Source organism: Poecilia formosa, unplaced genomic scaffold (assembly GCF_000485575.1).
Source record: "Poecilia formosa unplaced genomic scaffold, Poecilia_formosa-5.1.2 Scaffold169, whole genome shotgun sequence".
Classification (NCBI taxonomy): Eukaryota; Metazoa; Chordata; class Actinopteri; order Cyprinodontiformes; family Poeciliidae; genus Poecilia; species Poecilia formosa.
In genome coordinates, this window is record NW_006800108.1 from 196,856 (window position 1) to 204,333 (window position 7,478).

General features: G+C 36.4%; 1 long non-coding RNA gene across 1 annotated transcript; it reads right to left on the reverse strand.

Annotated features, from left to right (window-relative positions):
• Nucleotides 1-2,340: 2,340 nt before the first annotated feature.
• On the reverse strand, nt 2,341-3,136 carry LOC107837715 (uncharacterized). The gene is made up of 2 exons (XR_001663754.1): nt 2,619-3,136; nt 2,341-2,487 (listed from the first exon to the last, which is right to left on the reverse strand). It is a non-coding gene; the product is annotated as an uncharacterized LOC107837715 (long non-coding RNA).
• Nucleotides 3,137-7,478: the final 4,342 nt, after the last annotated feature.

Below are 7,478 nucleotides of genomic sequence, written 5' to 3' on the forward strand. Positions count from 1 at the left end.
TTTAAATATGTATATGTACATTTCCAATTTAGCATTAAACAGGATCTTTCTACTTAGCATAAGGTTTGTATTTCTGATTGAGGTCCAGCTTAATGGTCCACAGGAAATGTGCCTTATGATCCATAAAATATCTCCTAACTAAAAATAAATGTATGACCTATTCTCCAAATTTAGGAAGCCAACAATGGGTTAGCTTTTTGGATATCAATCTTCCTATGTCTTTACAATAAGACTTTTTTTTGTGTGTGTGTCTTAAATCAGTCTGGAAGCAACAGACCTCAGCTTTTAGCCCGATGTGTGTGTGAATGAATAAAAAATGAACAATGAATGAAGCTGAGAACACTCTTCTGCGACCATCTTTATTCAATTCTTCCTTGCAGTGCTTTGAAAAGAGATAAAAGCTAATTAACCAATCATAATGCTTTAATCTAATTACCAAAACATAACTTTGATATTAGACGACTGCAGAGTGGTTGCTAGACAATACACAGAGAAAGCAGTAAAATGTCCTCTTTATTAATTTCCCCGTCCTGTCAGTCACTCACAGCTCAGTGAATAAGCCTTGTGCCAGAAATGTTCTGATTAGAAAGTGGGTAATCCTCTGCAAAAAAAAAGAAAAAAAAGTGCCTTTTAATTTGGATAATTTAGATACCGCTCTTTGGGTCAAGGTGTGTTCATCACTGTAGCTTCCCCGTGTAAATCCATTAAATGATACAGAAGTGAAAGACAAGAAAATCAGACTCTCAAATGACAATAAGCATGCATTACAAATGAATACTTAAAAATAAATTAACATGAACGTAGGTGTAGCAGTGGCATACTATTAAAATTTACAACGAGAATATCCGTGCCAGCAACTTAGATAAAGTGCAAGTGAAGAAGCACAATTGCAGAATGTTATTAATACGGTCTTTGTATTGTGTGCATTAGAGCTTCTGTAGCCTCCCGATTTTACTTGACTGGGACAACTGAGATGATAAATATAAAGAGGCTTAATATTAAAACAGCTCTTGTGGTAACTAACCACAAGAGCTGTTTTAGATGTATAGGACAAAAGTGATCATTTACATATAATATAAAAAAAGAGATTTGAGACACTTTGCGGAATAACTGATTTGTTTGCAAAATTGTTCGAAAGATAGATATTTATAAATGGCATATCACACATTTTTATATATATATTCTACCCCAGTCTTAAATTGTGACATTGAGTGATGTTGTATATACAGAATTTTATTTTTAAAATCCAGTCACACCTCAAATCAGCTCAGATCTTCAATCATCTGATATCATCTTTCACCCAGTAAGATAAAACAGAGATACTTTACCAGTGCAAATACGACAAAAGACATAAAGGGAAAAGTAACGACAACGATTTAATGAAATGAAGAGAACTGTCGCGATTGCTATCAATTTGTTTTCTTTCTCAAGTGTTTGAATATGGTATCATTTGTGTTGTGTTTGCAGGGCAATATTTGGAGGTCACTGGGGTTTCTTACAAAGATAACAGAAATGTGTTTGTTGTATTTTGTCTCCTTTTCCTCGGAGGGAAAAGAACTTTCAGCTTCCACTTTTCAAAAACAGGAGAACAGATGGCATGTAAATATAAAAAAGTTAATAGAATATAATAAAATGTTCTAAAAATATGTATAAACCCAGCATTAAGTTGTATGAATAACTGTAAAACCAGCAATTTGTGAAAGTACAATGATTATTTTCAAATACAGTAACTGTAAAATTCGGCAATTACGAAATATTTTTGACAGCTAATATATTTTTGAGATCCGAGAGAAGACAAATCTGACAGGGCATTAAAAAATAAAAAAAATAAAAAACAGAAATAAGCCTACCCAGAGGTGTTTTGAGTTGTTTACAGATTCTGAAAATGTGGATTCTAAGTTTCTAATGAAGTAAAAGAAAAAAAAAACACACAAGTTATGATTGTTTGAATGTTGGCACAATGTGAACAAGATTAGTGAGAAAACCAGATTTGAAAAAAAATATCCTCAGACCTGATCCACTATTTGGCGGCGCTTACAAAGACTTTTCATTTAAATTACTTTGTAATGACCTCACATCCCAGCATCGACTGTCAACTGGTATGACTGGGAAGGTGTACAGACCAAAGAGAGCTTTTGTCTGGCTTATCTGGTTAGAATACAGTTTTTCTTTTAAAAGTTTTCATCCTTTGTCCCATTTTCTAATAGGCCTGTGAGCTTCTATCTTGTGAACTTTTGTCATGGAGTCGTCTGGACCCTGAATTTAGGTGGAATTAAACCAGACATAAATTCTAAAATGCATGTTAAACACTTTTTTTTTAAATCAGCCCAAAGAAATCCTGATATAAATAATTATTTTTATTTTAAGTGTTACTAGATGCAATAACTGCACCCCGGTATGGCACGCTCAGCAGAGCTGCAGGTCCGGGTTGGGCTGGATCAGATCTGCATGTTAGTGTCGTTGTGCAAGTTTGCACAACAGGTGATGCTGAAAAACGTGCAACAAGATCAATGAAATCCATCATATTATGTGCGGGTCTTGATTACATTGCACAAAAAATTCTCGAGTGCCATGTACCGTAATCATCTTCTAAAAATAATAAAAGTTCAGAAACTCACCTCATGAGAAACTGAAAAGGTGTTGTCACCTCATGTCTTGTCACTCACTCTTCCTGCTGCTAAAGAATCGACCTGTGTTGAAGTAAGGGACTTAAAAGTCGTCACATGTAGGCCTCAATTTTTTTTAAAAAAAAGGAATCAAGCTCAGTTTATCTCAGAGTCTTGTCCTGGATGGAAGCACATTTCTTTCTGTAAATGTTTGCTGGTGTGTTCGCAGGAATTTTGGTAAAATTCTGGATTCCTGATTTTATCTCGACGCTTTCTTCACGTACACAATTCTAAGCAAAATATTCTAAGGTCTTCCGGTATTTTAAAACTCGTGCTTTTTTTGTTGTTTGTTTTTTTCTTAATTGGCCAGGCTCACATTTTGCTCTTAAAGTGATGTTTTTGGGTCACCCACTGTTGTGAAGTTGACATTTTCCATTGAGCTCCTCATTGTGGAAAGCTGCGGTTCAAATTTGTCTTGGAAGCGTTGACATTTACAACTCTTTTCTGATCTTTTGAAATCTCCTTTGTCATTGCCAGGATGTTGTGTTCCCCCCCCCCTCTTCTCTAACTTAAGTAGTGAGGTTCTGCCTCTGATTGATCAATTTTATTCACATGAGACCAGCCAAACACTCACACCTGATTGTCCTTCCACTGATTGTAAACACTTGACTCTAATTACTGCTTCAATTTAACCACAGGTTTGTTATCTTTTTCCTCTCAGAAACAGACAGTATTTGATTATTTTATATTCTCCCCAATCAGTCTTTTTTGTGGGATTAAACAGGTTTTCCACAGTTTACACACCTCTGTTAAATGTTCAGTTCTTTGAGACCTAAAAGATAAATAATGTCCAGACCTTGACCTTTTGTAACATATTCTAATCTATTGTAACAAATATCTTGTACAGTTCAACAAGAAAAACAAACAAACCAGTTTGGTTATGGGCGAGGTATGGCTAAAGAGTTGCAATAATCTGGGGAGTTCCTCCTTTTTGTTGATTAAGTAGCTTAAACTTACCGTGATGCAGAAAAAAAAAAATCCTAGTTATTTGTTTTAGCACCTGAAGACTTTCAGTCAAACTAACCGGAATTTTGCACTTGCTATGATTTCATTCAATGAGGCAAAAAAACAAAACCAAAAAAAACTCACTGTTATCAGAAGAAATGTAGCTACAAACACTGATGCTGCCATCGAACCGATGTTCCTTTGCTAACGTTAAGTGCTGTTTATTTCCCAAACAAAACTTTTGTAATTGTGACCCAAAAGCTCAAGTTTAATCTCAAACTGTAACATTTCTGTTGGAAGCAACTACACCATTTCTCTTATTTCTGGAAGACATTATTATTTCTGATAACAAGTATATTTGTTTTCCAATTTTACAACGTTGTTCGCCTCTTGAATCTATTTGGCGTTTAATAGGTCCAGGTTTATTTATTAGTACCAGTAGGTAAATTTGTGCTGCAGTTCTACAGAGCAGGCAAAAAAAAAAACAACATATAACTTTAAAGGCTAGAAGCTCTGGAATAAAACTGATTAAATTAATGTTCAGTCTTATTATAGAAAATTATTGCAGAAAGCAAAAAGCTGTTCCTATACCACCTAGTTTCAGACTGGAGGACTCGAATTCTAATATCAGATGGCAAAAGTTTAAAACTGCTGGACGTTAGTGTGGTCAGTACATATACACCTGGCTGGACGCCTTAACTGTGTGGTATGCAGCAGTTCAACACTCAGCTGTGACTCCCCTGTTACACAGCTTGACCATTTCACCATCTGGCCCAGCGACTTTCTTTCATTAAAAGGGAGGTTAACAAACCAAGAGGTGGACAAAAACGACAAAAACCAACTTGATATAAACCTTTTAAAAGGTGACACAATAGTAATGTCTGCATAGAGTACAATAACTTGCAGACAGAAACATATGTTCATGTCCCCACCTGGGCACTGTCTCTAAATTTTCTATTATGAAATTTTTTTAATTTTGAGTCAATAATGGTCCTAACATTTTTATTTGTTTGCACCTATTCAATTATCTTATTTTATGACTGTGGTTTGTGATTGGGTGTCATTTTTCCTAGAATCGTTTGCCATATTTCTGTTTTTTCCAGCAACAAACTCAGTAGTCCTTGGTTGTGATATTCTGAGTACTAATTATACTTTAAACTAATCCAGCTTCTCTCTAACTTTAATTTGCTCAGAGTCACGCCATAATTACCAAGCTTAAGTCCTGTGCAATATGTTTTAGTGTTAAACAGAGGCACTGCTTTCAGGTAATGAAAAAAAAAAATCCATATTCAACACTGACAAACTTATGTATCTCAAGAATTACACTAAAATGCTACATTATTCTTAATGAGTTTTAAATTCTATTTGCAAACTATTTCAGTCGAGTTCACTTAAGCTTCTTGCGCTGCTGTTTCTACGATAATTAATGAAGCTGCATATAATAATTAAACGCTTATCAAAAGTTAGAGTTAATCACAAAAACATTGTTTTGAATAATGATGCACATACCGGGGTGTGAAAAAGTGCATGACTCCTTCCTGGTTTCCTGCTTATTGCATTCTTGATAAGTTCAGAGTTAGAAGTAACTGTGCACACATTTCATAAACGATATATAAAAAAATGAATCAAATAGTAAGTCCTGCATGTTTTGAGCTTGAACAGATGAGTTTTTGTTTGAAATAAAATCCCATGGATCATCAGTTTTAACAATTACATCCCCCCACCCCCCAAATTATAATTGACATCATCTGTTCTTGTGCAGGACAGATCTTTCCGGAGGTTTTTCAACAGTTTCTTGCTAATCCGTTTTCCTCCTCCCTATTATCTATACTCATATTGTCGTCCTGTGCCTTTGCATCACCTTTTACTTACCTTCTGTTCTTATGTGCTCTGGCTCTCCTGTTATAATTTCCTTCATCTCGGATGTTTACCTCAGTTGCTCTCCCCGGCCATTTGCCTTGTTGTATTTCACTGTCATCTTTTCTTCCATCTACCTCACTTCTCTTTGATTATGTCAGCTCTGTCTTTTCCTCCACTCTACTAAATCTCTACTTATCCCTTTGTGAGCCTGTCTGCATGTCTTCCCGTCTGATTTTTGCACAATATTACTCCCTGTCTCAAAGCATTTGGTCTATTGTTTCCCTCTTCAATTAACATTGCAAATCCCAGCTTCTCTTTGCTGTAACCTGGATCCAGCCACATGAATCATTTGTCTCCTCTGTTGCTCATATTAGGATCCTGACTATGCCATATTCTGAATCTTCTGATTCATGTTGCTGGCACTTTCTTCTCTGCTGGGGGTTTGGGGGGGTTTCTTCCAAGAATTTATCATCTGCCAGACCATTCATATTCAAGTCTTACACTGTTGACAACCAATGATGGAGGGGATATGACCGGATGCGTTCATCAGGCCAAAAGACAATGGCGTGTCCAATTAGATTGTGCTGCAGCTGCACACTCACGCTGCTGTCACTGAGCACTACGCAAATAAAATATACATTACTTCAAGGCCAGTAAGTAAATAAGTTTAAATTAGGGAACATGATTCACCACGCTGGATTTACGTGACCTCTTTTTATTCCCTTTCATTCTCGTTTTATAATCGCGCTTGCGGTCAGCATTTCAAAACTATTCAACTTCAGCTACATGTAAAACTGAAGCGGATCGACTCTTTTTCCATGATTAGACCCATTCTGTCAGGAATGTGTGATTTATCTCACATAGAACATGTGAGTCAAGTTGAACTGAAACCCAAACCTAATTTCTAGACCTGAACACAACTAACGAAAGTGATCTCCTCAACATGACGGTGCTACCACTATTTTTACAAAGTCTACTAATGGTAAATAAGGGCCAAAACGTGTCTCAAATGGCACATTAAAGGAGTTTGAATACATGTCCATAATCAGTTCCAGTTTGTGTTGATCTAGCACATGGATGGATAAGCGGAGGGAAACAGCTGACCTCTTTAGTTGAAGCCATAAAGCGTGAACTTGGAGTTTAAGAGGTGAAATATTCAGAGACTGATGTTATCAGGATGACAAAAGACGGATAATCGTCCAACTTTCCACTTATAGTGATGCAGATTGCTTGACTGACCCCTGGGCAGCAGCTCTTCCAGAGCCATTAGCAGCATTGTGACCAGTGAGAAAAAATACAGTCCATAAGGCAGCCATAAGAATTTGAATAAGTAGAAAGTGCAGCTTATGGACATCTCCTGGTCTCATTTTCTAAACTCTGGGTCAAGACCTAAAATAATCTTACAATCAGTGACATGACAGAGGTACTAATATGCCTTAATGAGCCTTGGTCCAGGGATGACAGGACACATGTGCTCATTGCAGGCTCCCACATGACAGAAGTGCTAGTATGTCGTAATGAGCCAGAATTCCAGAGCATAAAAAAAAAAAAAGCTTCAGCTCAGGTGGGCGTCCCAAAATGACATGAAAGCTAATATGTTTCAACGAGGCAAGAGGGACAACATTTACAGGACAGACTCTCTAGGTGGGAACTGTTGTGGTATCATCTAATGAGCCCAGAGTCCCCGAGGTGTCTGAAGTTTTTGGGTCAAACACGTCACATTAAGCTGGGGAAGTTTTTTTTTGTTTGTTTTTTTTTCTCCCCCAGCTCAATATATGGAGAGCTTTAGTACCGTAAAGGAATTTCAACAGGCTTGTTTTAAATGTATTTTTTTTTTTGTGACAGGAAGGACTTCACATTTGAAAGTAAAATGTTCGAAAGAGACGCGACTTAATTTAATCAGATTTGAGGATTTGCTGAAAAGAAATCCTAATAAAGCCTCATGCATCCCTGGCTGTAAAGAAATTAAATCAATGCAAAAAAAAAAAAAAAAAAAAAAAACATTTA